This window comes from Pelobates fuscus, chromosome 2 (genome assembly GCF_036172605.1).
Source record: "Pelobates fuscus isolate aPelFus1 chromosome 2, aPelFus1.pri, whole genome shotgun sequence".
NCBI classification, from domain to species: domain Eukaryota; kingdom Metazoa; phylum Chordata; class Amphibia; order Anura; family Pelobatidae; genus Pelobates; species Pelobates fuscus.
This window is the reverse complement of record NC_086318.1, coordinates 236,094,581-236,111,392: the sequence shown is the minus strand read 5'-3', so window position 1 is coordinate 236,111,392 and position 16,812 is coordinate 236,094,581.

Here is a 16,812-nt window from a genome sequence, read left to right as displayed (position 1 = left end):
TGATTGAGTAATATATATATATATATATATCTCAAATATATATTGCTTTTTCTAATATAAAATATTGGTCCTTTCAGAGTAAAACGTTTAATTATACAGTGAGCATACTCACATGCAGACACAGACAATCTCACTGACACACATAAGCTCATTGATACACAGCCTCATAGACAAACAAACAATCTCACTGATATACATAAGCTCATTGACATAAAAACACAAGCTCACTCACTAGCAGGCACACACACACACACATACACATGCAAGCAAGCTCACTCACTAGCAGGCGCACACACACACACACACACACACAGCTTAATGTAGTGGTTCTGGTGTCTATAGTCTGTCCCTGCAGGCTTTTCAATGTAAACACTGACTTTTCAGAGAAAAGGCAGTGTTTACATTGCTTCGAAACCTCTAGTGACAGACACTCAGACGGTCACTAGAGGTGCTTCCTGTGTCAGTGCGGATTGGCTTGATGATCTCAGCCATAGAGGCAGGGCCAGTCGAGGGGAGACCAGCACGACATTGGAAAAAAAAAAAAGGTGAGTAAAAACACTATTTTTAAAAACACACACAGTCACACACATACACCACGACAGACACACACATATACCATGACAGACAGACACACACACACACACACCCCATGACACACACATATACGACGTCAGACACACCATGACACACACATATACCATGACAGACACACACACCCACATACCATGACAGACACATACCATGACAGACATACACACACCTTGACACACACACATACCATGACAGACAGACACACACACCATGACAGAAAGACACACACACACACCATGATACAGACACACCGTCACACAGACACACACACACACACCATGACAGACACACACACCATGACACCGACAGACAGACACACTGTGGTGACATTCTGTCATCAAACTAATATGGTGACCAGGGGTCATGTGACCAAGCTCATGTATGCCTTTCTTACAGTGGGATAAGCTTTACCTTTGATATGGTAATTGGGTAATTCAATACCTTTACAAGTCAGGAAAGAGATAACCACTTCCCCCTATCTCCATTCCTCCCTGTTCCGTCTTGGCTATGCTACTGAGCAGACCTGGGCTAATTTTTATCATGGTGAACCGTGAGTGGGACCTGGTGATTTTATAAGATTTAGTTGTTATTGTTAGTTAGGTTGTTGGTGCTGTTGTTGTTGTTGTTGGTATAGTTATTTAAATTGTGTGTCATTATTTGTATGTTGTTGTTTTGTCTCTGAATAAATATTTGTTAAAGTAGACGGACCAGAGTTTATATATGTATGCGTACATAATAATTTATAGAGTTTGGTAATACACCACAGACACCCACACACCCACACATACACTCCCACTGACAGACTTACACACATAATTGTTGCTACCTGTTGGCAGACAGATGGGTGTGCTGGTGGCCGCAGGGAGAGCTCTGATGGCGGCCACAGGGGGAGCTGGCTGTTCTGTCTCTGCTCCCCAGCGCGCAGCTTAATAAGACCAGGGCCGGAATATGACGTCATATTCCGGCCCCGGTCTTATTAAGTAGCGCGCGGGGGAGCAGAGACAGAACAGCCAGCTCCCCCTGCGGCCGCCAGAAGAGCCAGCTCCCCCTGCGGCCACAGGTCACCCAGATGTCTCCCCGGCCCCAGGTGCCGAAGGCCCACCAGGGAATTTCCCGGTATCCCGGTGGGTCACTCCGGCCCTTGGAGTAGGTAGGTTATTGATACCCACTCTCTTAGTAATAGGTAACATACATTTCTCTCTACATTCATTACCCCATTCCAGTATTTCCTCTTTAGCCCAATCAATACAAGGATTATGCTTAGCAAGCCATAGAAATCCAAGTATAATGGGACAAGAAGGAAAAGCAATTATCTGAAATGTGATGATTGCATTGTGTAACACTCCTATCAGGACAGTGATAGGCAGTGTTTCATGGGTAATAAGAGGCTGAGAGAGTGGTCTCCCATCAATGGCCTTGGCGGCTAGGGTGAAGATCTATTCTTGGTGGGTATAAGGTGTTTACTGGCAAATTGTATGTCAATAAAGTTTTCTGCAGCACCTGAGTCAATCAGGGCGTTACACGTAAAACTTATCTTATTGCATTGAGCAGCAGCACTGAGGAGAAATCGACTTTGGGTAGTGCCAGGTGTCATATACATCACACCTAAGGACGGTCCCCTGATGGTTCTTAGGTGCGCAAGTTTTCCGGGCAGATTTCTTATACGTCCTTTCTTGCCACAGTATAAGCAAAGGCCTTCTTTTCTCCTGAACTGTTTCTCTGCTTCTGACAGTCTCATAACCCCTAACTGCATAGGTTTAGGTTCAGACTGCACAGAAGGGACAGGGACAACAGGATTGGAGAAGCGAGGTGTCAGTGACATCTCCCTGTTCCTAAGTGGGTTATCGATGTGAGTAAAACCACTTTTTAACTGTTTGTATACCTGACATATAGTGTTCCTTTCCAATAATTAAGGGATGCTTTTGATTTTTTTTTTCATCTTTTTTGTGACGCTGTCCATTTTTATTTTCGATAATTATGTTGCGTTATTGTTGATATTATTTTGCCTTTTTATGTTTTTTTATGGTAAGTATAATTTATTTTTACATGTGCTTCTTTTATTGGCCCCCTTACGCTAATTAGAAAATAAGTTTTATTGGAAGGGAGTGGTTAGGGGCATGGATACGTCTAGCCATCAGGGGAGGAGGACTTAATGACAATTTAGGCATGTGGATATTACACCCTTTGTATTTTTAATTAGAGCCTCAACCCTCTGCCCATATCTAAGTCCTGGGAGGGGACACAAGGTCCCCCTTATAGATTAATTAGAGCCCTCCCTAACTGCTTACGGGTGGGTTCTCTCCTGTATTATAATTTGAGCCACTATCCATAGTCTATATGTAGGTTGGTGGAGGGGGGAATTAGGTCCTCGCCGTTTATATAATAATAATAATAATAATAGCCTAATGACAATTTGTGGGAGATAGTGGCACAATAGGTCTCACCAGGTCCGGTGCTAGGATTTTTAGTTACACAGGCGAAGATGCATTTTGGCGCCCTTACCCTCCTTTAAAAAATAAAAAATAAAAAATAAAATGCATCTTTACCTGTGTGTATTTCCTCCCAAGCCACAGCCATCATTTTTCAGTCACACAGTCAAAGTCATACAGGTACACTGTCATACAAACACAGAAATAATCATACAGAGACATACAGACACAGAGACATACATGCATACAGAGACATGAAGGCATATAAAGACATGCATACATACAGAGGCATATCGTCATACAGACACATACAGGCATACAGAAACATACATGCAAAGACATACAGGCACATACATACATACATACAGTGACATACAGGCATGCAGGCATGCATACATACATACAGGCATACAAAGACATGCATGCATACAGAGACATACCGCCATACAGACACATACATATATACAGGCATACAGAGACATACAGGCATACAGAAACATACATACAAGACATACAAGACATACAGACCCATACAAACATACATACATACATACAGAGGCAAACCGTCATACAGACACATACATACATACAGAAACATGCATACAAAGACATACAGAGACACATAGACACATACATACAGAGACATAAAGGCACACATGCATACAGAGACATATATACAGACATTCAGAGACAAACATACATACATACATGCATGCATACAGATAGATACATACATACATACATGGATACTGAGACATACATACATACAGAGACATACATACATACATACATACAGAGACATACATTGACATACATAGACATACATCCATACATACAGAGATAGACATACATAGACATACAGAGACAGACATACATACATAATTTCATACTTACATCAGTTTAATCTTGTCCCTGGGGTGCATGCTCTCTGGCTCCGTGGAGTCCTGTCCTGTCCTGCAGCCCAGCCCCATCACTGGGCGCCAGCCGCGCTGTGTGGTACACAGGGAGCAGGGATATGATGTCATATCCCCGCCCTCTCCACACAGCCTGCGGCAGTCGGCAGACACCAGGGTAGGAGGTGGGCGGGCCGAGGCTGGGCTCCGCGGGCGGGAATCTCTGGGCTCGGCCACTCTACAAATAGTAACCGGCTGGAGGGGAGCGCAGTGCGCTTCCCTCCTTCTGGTCAGCCTGATGTTGCGCCCCCAGGGCTGGTGCGCCCTAAGGCGGCGCCCTGGGTGCCACCTTTTAATAAGCCACATTGATCTGTCCTCCCCAATAATCAAAATTCCCCACCCAATGCCTATGTATGGAAGCACTGGTGAGACCAGCCCCTCCTAGTTATTCTACAAGCAACATTACCATGGGCTGATGTCTTTCTAAAGACTAGGCACCAATGACAGCCCAGTCACTAGTTTTTTATTATAGTGAGCAGCCAGCCACTCTCTGTTTAGTAAATATACCCCCATCAACCACATAGCAAGTGGAGGCATACAAGACGTTTATAGCATAGTAATATGGGGGTCATTTTGACGGCTATAGGCTTTTTAAATGTATTGTTTACACTTTAATATGTTGGCTTGCTAGCAAGCACTGGCCAGCTGCTATATGGTTAAGCCTTGCAGCGACCAGTTTTTTTTTTTTTTTTTTTTTAGCTATTTGCAATGGGCTGCTAGCTCTGACAGTGGGCAAATAGTTTTGCTTTTTAAAAACGGGAACTGGATTTGAAGCATTCAAGTCTGCTGTTCAGCGGCATTCCATCTGACTGAAATCCAGACCTAATTCTTGCTCATTTGGAGCATGGTTAGCAAAATCCTTACATTGTGAAATAGTGTGAACAATGTCCAGCATTTGCAGTCCTTACAGCCCTGTACGCACCAAAATATATTTTTCCCTATTCAATATGGGGCCATTAGAACTTGATGTAATGAATACGCTCTGGCTGTCCTTTTTAAGGTAATGCTCACTGTAATCATGCATTTCTGTACCTCTTAATTAAACAGCAGAGAAAGAGATATAAAGTGTTAGATTGGATAGATAAGATATACTAGAAAGATATATATTATTACATATATTACATACAATAGAAAAGGTAAGATTATATTAGACTAGATTGAAAGTATAATGTAGAAAGTACTACCTTTAAATATGAATATACTCATGTGAGTTTTAACAGTTCTTTCATATGAATTCAAATTAAAAATTCAGAACTATTTATTGAAGCCTACAGGTGTCTTCTTCTCAATAGTTAGCAACACAGGGAGAATAAACCTATGCCATCTACTGGGCTGTTTGCAGAATGCAGCAATTATGCCAGTTAGTGAGCCAAGCAAAGTAGATAAAAGTAAAATAAAAAATGTAAACAAACCTACTAACACACTGTCCATTTAGAGACTCAAAAGTGATTTATTTACACTTGTGTTATTTTATTCAGACTTAGAAATCAGCTTATTTCTATTATGTTGGCAATGATTTACCCTTTGTTACTTATGAGTGTATGCTAGTTAAAGATAATTCTACCGAACAAGAGAGATACATGGTACTTAAATAAACTACTCTAAAAAAAAAAAAAGACAATACAAAATGTTTTATATAAAACAATAGATATAGATTTTATACTGGTTGTTCAGTTTATTGTTCAGTGAAAAAGTTTACATCACATTCTTCACACAAAATAAAAATACAGAAAGCACAATACAACTTTCATAATCTTAAATATTTTTCATACACATAAATTCTGTATAATAGTATTCTGTAATTGTTCATGCTAAATGGAATTATTTTGCAAACTCCTTTGGGGACAAAAAATTCACCAAAATGGAAAAAATCTAAAGCAAAAAATAAAATCCGAAAAAATAAATAAAATAAAAATAACATGCCCAAATATCCTATAGACTGGGGTCGTACGTGGATCAGTGGAGAATTTTATTTTACAACATATTGCACATACACCCTGTTCCAAATTATTATGCAAATTCTATTTAAGTGTCACAAAGATGAAATATTTTGTTTTTCAGTTTAACTCATGGATGGTGAAAAGGAATATAGTATACACACTAACCACAGATAGTAAATCTGCTAAATTGAAAGGGTCCCAGGTGTACCTCACTTAACACCCAAAGTAGTAAAATGTGCAACAAAGAAATGGAAACCACATTCAATAAGCATACAATAAAATACAACCTGGAAAATATAACCAGAGTAGGTCTATTTTCTATAGGAATGAGATAAAGTCTAAAATGACAAAAAATAAATACAAATCATAGCGTAACACAATAAGAGATATTAAGTGAAGAATGTGATGTAAGTAGCAAACTCACAAACAGCGGTGAAAATCAGGCCTCTCATCCCTTTGGGGTATATGTAATATGTAGCTTGATAGTAGATTCAAGTATATAGATGTCTTCAAAGAAATGGATAAAAAGAGCCATACATGGTGAAGTATGTAGTAAAATTACAAAAACGCATTTATTGATTGCACTTACAAACAGAGAAGAATCATAGGCATATCTCCACTGCAAGTGGAACTGGATGGCAGCGTGGTGGATTGGAGCCAAATACCCAGCAAACAGGTAAACAAATAAAATATTAAAATACAACAACGAAAGTCCGATATCCCGATATAACTCATGGATGGCATTGTGTCTCAGGGCTCTTTTGATCACTGAAAACAATCTCGGACACCTGTGATAATTAGATTGCCACGTGAGCCCAATTTAAGGAAAAACTACTAAAGGAGGGTGTTCCACATTATTAAGCAGAGCACCATTTTCATGCAATATGGGGAAGAAAAAGGATCTCTCTGCTGCCGAAAAGAGTGAAATTGTTCAATGCCTTGGACGAGGTATGAAAACAATAGTTATTTCACGAAAACTTAAGCGTGATACTCGCACTATTAAGAGATTTGTGACTGATTCAGAGCACAGACGGGTTCGTGCAGATAAAGGCACATTGAGGAAGATTTCTGCCAGATCAATGCATTGGATCAAGAGAGCAGCTGCTAAATACCATTACATAGCAGAAAACAAATATTTGAAGCTGCTGGTGCCTCTGGAGTCCCACGGACATCAAGGTGTATAGTCCTCCAGAGTCTTGCAACTAAATAAAATAAACCTTCTATTCGGCCACCACTAACCAATGCTCACAAGCAGAAACGGCTGCATTGGGCATAAAAATACATGAAGGCTAATGTTCAAACAGTCCTGTTCACTGATGAGTGCCGTGCAACCCTGGATGGTTCAGATGGATGGAGTAGTGGATGGTTGGTGGACGGCCACTCTGTTCCAACAAGGCTGCGATGCCAGGAAGGCAGTGGTGGAGTCATGTTTTGGGCCGGAATCATGGGAAGAGAGCTGGTCGGCCCCTTTAGGGCCCCCAAAGGTGTAAAAATGACCTCTGCAAAGTATGTGGAGTTTCTGACTGACCACTTTCTTCCCCTGGTACAGAAGGAAGAACAATGCTTTCCGTAATAAAATCATCTTCATGCATGACAATGCACCATCTCATGCTGCAAAGAATACCTCTGCATCAATGGCTGCTATGGGGATAAAAGGAGAGAAAGTCATGGTGTGGCCTCCATCCTCCCCTGATCTCAATCCTATTGAGAACCTTTGGAGCATCCTCAAGCAAAAGATCTATGAGGGTAGGAGCTGCTATCAAATAAGGGGTCCGATGTTCCTCGGTGCTGGGTCGACCCACCACACCCTTCTCCATCCTGCAACGAGCAGGGACTAACGCTCATGCGCAGCAAATGCCGTGAACGCATTAGACCTCCCAATAGGAAAGCATTGAATCAATGCTTTCCTATGGGAAAAAATCTGATGCTTGAGGTCCAGAGCAATTTCAAGTCAAAATAGTCAATTACACCACGCATCTTTTTAATGATTTGCAACCTTTGTAAACATTTAAAATAGCTCCATAAATAAAATACTATTGCGCTACAAAAATACAAATAATTCATTAAATCTCCACACCAAAGTGTTCTGTGCAAGAAGGCACTTACAATATATTTAATGTTACTAATAGCAACTACCACACAATGTGAATCTCTCCCTGACTACACGTAAATCAATAGACATAAAAAGGTAAACTGGGTGGTTTGTACTACCACCAGTGCAAGTCCACACGTCACTTCCACCTCTCAGATCCGTGACTGTTAAGCCCACAAAGAAGATGGCGGGGGTGGACTAAATGGAAGTGATGCGTATAATGATCGCGTCAAATCCACCAAGTTATTACACAGAGTGGATACAGACAACTGGAACACACCTCCCGAATAGGGCCTCTGCAATTGGTTGGTTAGCGAGTGCCTGGACGAATCAGAAAAAGGCTCTGCAGTTTAAAAAACGAGCAGGAGCAAATACCGATAAAGCCACAGAAAGTGGTGAAACATGTCACAGTGGATAGGAACTACTACAGACTTTTATTTATATTGATTTTAATACATACTGTGTCAATAAAAGGATCACTATAGGGTCAGGAACACAAACATGTATTCCTGACCCTATAGTGTTAAAACCACCATCTAGCCCCCCTGGGCCCTCCATGCCTCCATAAATATAGCAAAATATTACTGTATTCAAGCCTGGAGCTGTAACTCTGCATGCTGTTTGCCTCAGAAAAACAAGCAGTCAGCGGACATCATCAGAAGTTGCAGTCTGATCCAATCACAATGCTTCCCCATAGGATTGTCTGAGACTGACAAAGACCAGGGGCAGAGCCAGTACAATTCAAACACAGCCAATCAGCATCTCCTCATAGAGATGAATTGAATCAATGAATCTCTATGAGGAAAGTTCTGTGTCTGCATGCAGAGGGAGGAGATACTGAATGTTTGGATGCATTTTAGGCAGCCATGACCCAGGAAGGATCTCTAACAGCCATCTAAGGAGTGGCCAGTGAAGTTATTACTAGGTTGTAATGTAAACACTGCATTTTCTCTGAAAAAACAGTGTTTACAGAAAAAAAAGCCTGAAGGTAATGATTCTACTTACCAGAACAAATTCAGTAAGCTGTAGTTGTTCTGGTGACTACAGGGAGTGCAGAATTATTAGGCAAGTTGTATTTTTGAGGATTAATTTTATTATTGAACAACAACCATGTTATCAATGAACCCAAAAAACTCATTAATATCAAAGCTGAATATTTTTGGAAGTAGTTTTTAGTTTGTTTTTAGTTTTAGCTATTTTAGGGGGATATCTGTGTGTGCAGGTGACTATTACTGTGCATAATTATTAGGCAACTTAACAAAAAACAAATATATACCCATTTCAATTATTTATTTTTACCAGTGAAACCAATATAACATCTCAACATTCACAAATATACATTTCTGACATTCAAAAACAAAACAAAAACAAATCAGTGACCAATATAGCCACCTTTCTTTGCAAGGACACTCAAAAGCCTGCCATCCATGGATTCTGTCAGTGTTTTGATCTGTTCACCATCAACATTGCGTGCAGAAGCAACCACAGCCTCCCAGACACTGTTCAGAGAGGTGTACTGTTTTCCCTCCTTGTAAATCTCACATTTGATGATGGACCACAGGTTCTCAATGGGGTTCAGATCAGGTGAACAAGGAGGCCATGTCATTAGATTTTCTTCTTTTATACCCTTTCTTGCCAGCCACGTTGTGGAGTACTTGGACGCGTGTGATGGAGCATTGTCCTGCATGAAAATCATGTTTTTCTTGAAGGATGCAGACTTCTTCCTGTACCACTGCTTGAAGAAGGTGTCTTCCAGAAACTGGCAGTAGGACTGGGAGTTGAGCTTGACTCCATCCTCAACCCGAAAAGGCCCCACAAGCTCATCTTTGATGATACCAGCCCAAACCAGTACTCCACCTCCACCTTGCTGGCGTCTGAGTCGGACTGCAGCTCTCTGCCCTTTACCAATCCAGCAACGGGCCCATCCATCTGGCCCATCAAGACTCACTCTCATTTCATCAGTCCATAAAACCTTAGAAAAATCAGTCTTGAGATATTTCTTGGCCCAGTCTTGACGTTTCAGCTTGTGTGTCTTGTTCAGTGGTGGTCGTCTTTCAGCCTTTCTTACCTTGGCCATGTCTCTGAGTATTGCACACCTTGTGCTTTTGGGCACTCCAGTGATGTTGCAGCGCTGAAATATGGCCAAACTGGTGGCAAGTGGCATCTTGGCAGCTGCATGCTTGACTTTTCTCAGTTCATGGGCAGTTATTTTGCGCCTTGGTTTTTCCACACGCTTCTTGCAACCCTGTTGACTATTTTGAATGAAACGCTTGATTGCTCGATGATCACGCTTCAGAAGCTTTGCAATTTTAAGAGTGCTGCATCCCTCTGCAAGATATCTCACTATTTTTGTCTTTTCTGAGCCTGTCAAGTCCTTCTTTTGACCCATTTTGCCAAAGGAAAGGAAGTTGCCTAATAATTATGCACACCTGATATAGGGTGTTGATGTCATTAGACCACACCCCTTCTCATTACAGAGATGCACATCACCTAATATGCTTAATTGGTAGTAGGCTTTCGAGCCTATACAGCTTGGAGTAAGACAACATGCATAAAGAGGATGATGTGGTCAAAATACTCATTTGCCTAATAATTCTGCACTCCCTGTATAGTGTCCTTTTAATAAATGTATTTTTAATTATACTATTAGTCTGATACTTCCTGAAAAAGAAGGAATGTGTCACCTTTAGTGACACACACGCTGGCTATCCCAGAGCCAGGTGTCATTGGCTCTGGAAAAGGTAAGCAAGGTTCAACTTTTTCTCATACCCCCTACTTGCTTTGTTACTTTACTTCACCAGAAGCTATTTGCTTTTGTTTTGTGTTTCCTTTTAAGCATACGTGGAAAAAACAGAAGAGGGTCTGTGTCCCCTAGAAGATATCCATCTGTGAGATTTGAGCATTTGGGGGACAAACAAAAAACCTAATCTTGAAAGTTATGAGCAGCCCTACTGAAATGCCAGCAGCAGAAGGCGAGTTCTAATAACACAATTCAACGTTTGGTGTTCCCAACGATCTACAACACGGCCTCCTCAGCATTAAGAAGATCTGTCAACATGAACTGGCGAATACTTAGCAACGATACCACTCTTCCTAAGGAATTTGCTTTTCCACCAATGATGAGCTACAAGAGAAATAAGAGTTTGAGAGACTTACTTGTGAAGACAGATCCTTGTCACTGCTACGAAACCAAAACAACTATGAGTAATCATTGGTGCTACCGATGTTTGGGATGTGTTACATATGGTCCCAGGTCGCACGTTCTCACATCCCCATACAGGTAAACACAACATTATTAAACATCGTTTGACCTGCACTAGTGATTTCGTCATTTACAAACTGTCATGTCCCTGCGGCCTAGTTTACATAGGCAAAACCGATCTACCTTTAAGAGAACGGATTCGAAATCATCGCTCGAATATTCGAGTTGCATATTGTGATGGTGTTTCGGAATTTCCTGTTGCTAGACATTTTTTGGAATTAGGACATACCCTGCCGTCACTCAAATTAATGGCGATTGATCACATTCCATCACCGAGGAGAGGGGGAGACCGGAAGAAAATGCTCATTCGGAGAGAAATCCACTGGATCAGAACTCTGGAAATGATAGCACCAAAGGGACTTAATGAGAAATATTCTCTAGCAGTATTTTTATAATTGATACCCTTTGGTTCAGGCTACATTACAATGAATCCAGATTATACCTGAATAAACTCATGAGCTCACCCTGGGGGATAGGCTATGAGGCTTCAGAGCATGGAGGAGTTATTATAGCCTTACCTGTCTGGTATTTACAGTTATGCATTGATTCTAATCCGACTAGTGACCCACTCTCCTCCTAAACAGTTGTAATTAAGTTGACCGGCGTTTGTCCTTGGCTATCTAATTGTGCTAAAATATAGAATTCCCTTTATGTGAGTAGATCGAATGAGGACCGATTTGGAATATATGAACCTTGGAGAATGCTAGTAAGAGTATCTTTAGGTTTAGGTGTTAACACCAGTATATCCTGGGATTTCTCTACACTATTAGTATGATTGATTCTTCCTGCAAATAACAAACTGCCCCGCGAGATGATTTGTAGATATTGGATGTACAATATGGTACACATTAGGTTAAATAGATCACAGATACCCAGTTGGAGACATAGGGTTATGTACATTAGTTTATTATTATTTTTTATCTTGTTAACAAAGTGACTAGCAGGATTATGCAGTATATAGGTGTAGGTTCATTTTGCCTCTATTCTTTCAGGGTTTTTCCATATACATTTTCTATAGTATAGTGTGACAGCTCACACTTTGGAATCCATCTGGGATGTTTAACAATAGTGTGCTCCCCAGAGTGAATAGCACTGCTCATAACTTTCAAGATTAGGTTTTTTGTTTGTCCCCCAGCTCTAATATTTGTTTTTATAGTTATAAATATTTAGTGTATTTCTTTTTCTGTTATTTTGTATTTTTACAGTTGGTGTATGTAACCACACTTTGAACTGGTTGGAGGCAGACCCTGTAAACCTCGGTCTGCGCCCCCTAAGGCAGGGTAGCGTCTGGTTGCCATGGAGACGCCCCTCGTATTGCCGGGCACTGGATCGACGCATGCGCGATCGCCACATGCGTGATGACATCATCCACACGCGACCGGCAGTTTCGGCGCGGCAATTGACCGGACGGCTTGTGGAGGTTTGCCTCTAGCCAGGTGTGGTAAGTACACTGTTTGATTAGTGTATATTGGTGCGGTATATATGTGTAACGTTATTACTTGCTAACCTTGTCCTGATGAAAGTCTGATTGCTCAGACTGAAACGTTGATTTTTAACTTGGAGCATTAAAAGTTAATTTTTATTTGGAGATTGAGTCCGTGGAGTGCTATCTACCTTTATCTTTATATCTTCGCCAGACAAGCACCCGGCATTGAACATTGTCTACAGTGAGTGCAACACTACTTGTAATTTATATATATATACCAGCTGCTGCAAGTTTGCAGAGTCAATGGCATTCATATATATTTACATTTACACGCCTATATACATTTTCACACTTTTTCTACATTTTATAGTTGGTACTAGTATTCACTGGTATTGTAATTTTTAAAATTTACTTCATAAAATATTTTTATTTGTTTAAAATATTTTAGTGGTTTAGTTCACTTGAAGTCACTTTATTTCTAGTACACAAAGTACACAACCACAACCGTAATAATCAACTAGCGCTTATATTAGATTATTTGGTTTATTCACCATACTTGTAACTGAAGAGGACTGAGAAGAAAAATGCTAAATTTAGGCGAAAGGGGTAAACTTCAAAAATGCCCCACTGATAATTCAAATTCAAAAATGTTTCATACAATTTGCAATTCACTTCTTAGATATATACAATTACCAGTTTAGTAAATAAATCCCAGTATTTCATTGTGAAAAAATATTTGCATTTACCATTAAATCTACAGGACTGGTTATTTCAAGATATTTCTTGTATTTAGCACTGTAAGATATTCATGCAAAAGATAACATACAGATCATTATACTTTATCAAAAATAAGGACAAAATATACTATTTAGGGGTCTTTTCTTCTGTCCTTTTACTGATGAGAGGCACTTAGTTTAGCTTGAATGCATACACACTACTCCCAACATCAACTGTAATGATACTTTAACTTATCTGATTAGTTGTTTTACTTTGTACTCCGCTAAACAAGTAATCATTATAGCTAAAAAGATTGTGCTTCACTACATGTACAAAAGAAACATCAAAGTGGATGTCCCCACACTGACATAGCCTGAAAGAATGGAGACGCAGCAGCTAGAAGCTTAGCAATATGCTGTAAGTAATTCAGTCCATTCACTGACAATGGAGTGTGTGTGACAATGATGTATACATAGACGATAAGGACACAACTTTTGTCATTCTGCAGTGTCCCACAAACCCAGTTGTAGGCAGATCAACACTGTCCTAAGACAATTACCCAGGACATTCAACATATCATATTTTCATACCATAAATAGCTCAAGGCGCCAGGGATGTGCTTCCTGGAGAAAACACTGGACCAAATCTTGAAGGGTGTGAAATTGGCATGATTAATAATTATAGTTATTAGCACATGTGCCAGCTGCTCATGTATGGTTTTCCCTGATTTATGGTGCTGTAACTGGCCATATCCGCTTCACTAGCAACCTTAGTCACACGACTGAAGGCAGAATGTGTGCTTCCCATTACCAAAGTCCCATCTTCAGAACATGGGTGAAAAAACATGCCCTTTAATGAGCAGACACATCAGTGGGACGGAGAAGGTCTTTTGTTCTCCTGCTCGTTGTCCTGACTGCTGGAACCTGTCTATTTGGAGCAGTCAAAGCCTTTGAAGTTTGGAGTTTTCTTTTCCCTTGAATCATAGGGGCTCAGTGTCCATGTTGAAAACGTTGTGTGTTTGTTCGTTGACTTACTGTGTAGTGAGACAGATTATAAAGAAGCAAAATTTGTTTAACTTCTGCTAAATTGTGTTCTATGAGCAACGTATTATAATATTATAGAAATATAATCTTAAAAGCAAAGATGACTTATGTCAAAATAATCCACGTCATGGTTATTCAAAAACCAAGAATGTTTTGGAACTGAAAGAGGATATGTACATTTTAGGCCACAATACAATGGCTCAGGAGCAGATATAGCTAACTTGGAGAGATTTTCCAATTTGGAAATTGTGGAGAACTGGTAATGGAATTGCCCGTTTTGACCAAAATAGCCAATTACTAAATATCTCTAGATGTGTATGTAAATTTTCTCCGTGTTGTCTAAAGGTTGTAGAAATTACACTTGCTAGGTTTTTCACTTTATGTTTACTTATCTATATAATTAACAAATATGTATATGTGAGGTTTGAAAAATAAAATAAAATTTATAAACACAAACGTCTTTATCCTGCAACTAAGCGTTTCTCATTGCACCTGTCAATCAGCATAAAGATGTATACAGAGAAGAGGAGAGATTTAACACAGTTTCCATTTCTCCTCTTTATTTGTACTGTGAGCCCTGGTATTGACTGGACTTAAAGGGTTACTCTAAGCATCATAACCACAATAGCCTGCTGTAGTAGTTATGATGCCATGTGTACTTTGGTCCAGTTCCCTGGCCATGAGGCAAACCGTTTTAGCAATGGTTTGCATCCTTACCTGTGTCCCCTGCTCCTTGGTGGTCCAATGACACACTTCCAGCTTTGGAAGTTGGAAGTCTCCATTTTGGCTTTATTTTAGTTAAATAAGTCATGACACGTTGTACTATGTCATATGTTGTTCGTCTGAGGTTGTATTTGCCTAATTTTAAGACCTGCTAATGTAAAGATGATTGTTATTATGTCATGATATATAAAACCATAACATTCTCTCTTTATATATATATATATATATATATATATATATATATATATATGAAATATAACCCAGGGTTAAAACCCCTTCAGTGACTTACCTGAACCCAGCACCGATGTCAATCGACTCCACCCATGCTCCTCCTGACTGACATTGGTGTGGGAGACTCAATGCGCATGCAACTAAAGAGTCATCAGCAGAAGAGGACAAGCCGGAAGATGATGTCGATGTAACAGACTTTACCCCCTTCTGTTCGGTTGTCCGTACCCTTCTTGTTCGTATCCCAAATTAAGATGAGTGTTCCCCTTTTTATACCCACCGAACACCTACCTCCCCCTGGCTCGTTAACTTCAAATTCATTGTTCAAATTAATTGTTTTTAAATCAGCAAGCAAACACTTTTATTTAAATATACAGGCATTGAACAGGAGGATTGGAGGAAGGCAGATGTATATTTAAAAAATGGTTCAAAATCCTTGTCTGGAAATTATAGACCTGTGAGCGGTGGCAGAACTACTGTGGTCGCAGGGGTCGCAGCTTCGACCAGGCCCGTCACTGTAGGGGATCCTGCTGCCCCGCAGGCCCTCGCGACTGGGGTGCTCACCGGCTATGTAACGCGCTATCACCACCAGGGCTGCGCATTCAGGGGCTCATCGGGTGGCCCATGCTCTTAGGGCCACCCAATGGCAATGAATTTCCAGGAGGTATGGTCAGCACTGCGGCGCTTTAACAGCGTGACCAGGCCCCTTGTGATGATGTCAGACGCTGGGAGGAAGTGACTGTCCCGGTCACTCCTCCCAGCAACCACCGGGAGCCGCGCGGGAGGAGGAAGGAGAGTGGGAACCCTACTGCACCTAAAAGGAAGGAAGCAGGAGGGTGACTAAAATATTTTGCATGTCTGTGTGTTAGTGTATGTCTCTGTATGTGTGTCTGCCTCTGCCTGAGAGCGTAACTTCTGTGACTGGGAAAATATTTAAAGGGCTATTAAGAGAAAATATTCAGGAATTCATTGGGAAGAACTTTGTTATTAGCAATAATCAGCATGGTTTTATGAAGCACAAGTCATGTCAAACTAACCTAATTGCGTTCTATGACGAACTAAGTAGAAGTATAGATCAGGGTGTTGCAGTGGATGTGATCTACTTGGATTTTGCCAAGGCATTTGATACGGTTCCTCACAATAGGTTAGTCTTCAAACTAAAAGAAATTGGTCTAGATCAGCGGTTTCCAAACTGTGTGCACACAGGGGTGCAGTAAGATATTTCCCCAGTGCTATGATAATAGCACCGGGAACCGTGTCTCCCTCTCCCCTGCCGGCTCTGCAGGACCGGAGGGGAGTTCAGAGATTTCCTTCTCTGGCCCGCTAGCAGTGTAATGCTAGCAGCAGGGGGTAGCCAGCAGGGGAGGGAGAGAGGACCCGGAGAAGCTCTAACCTGCAGCTCTGCCGG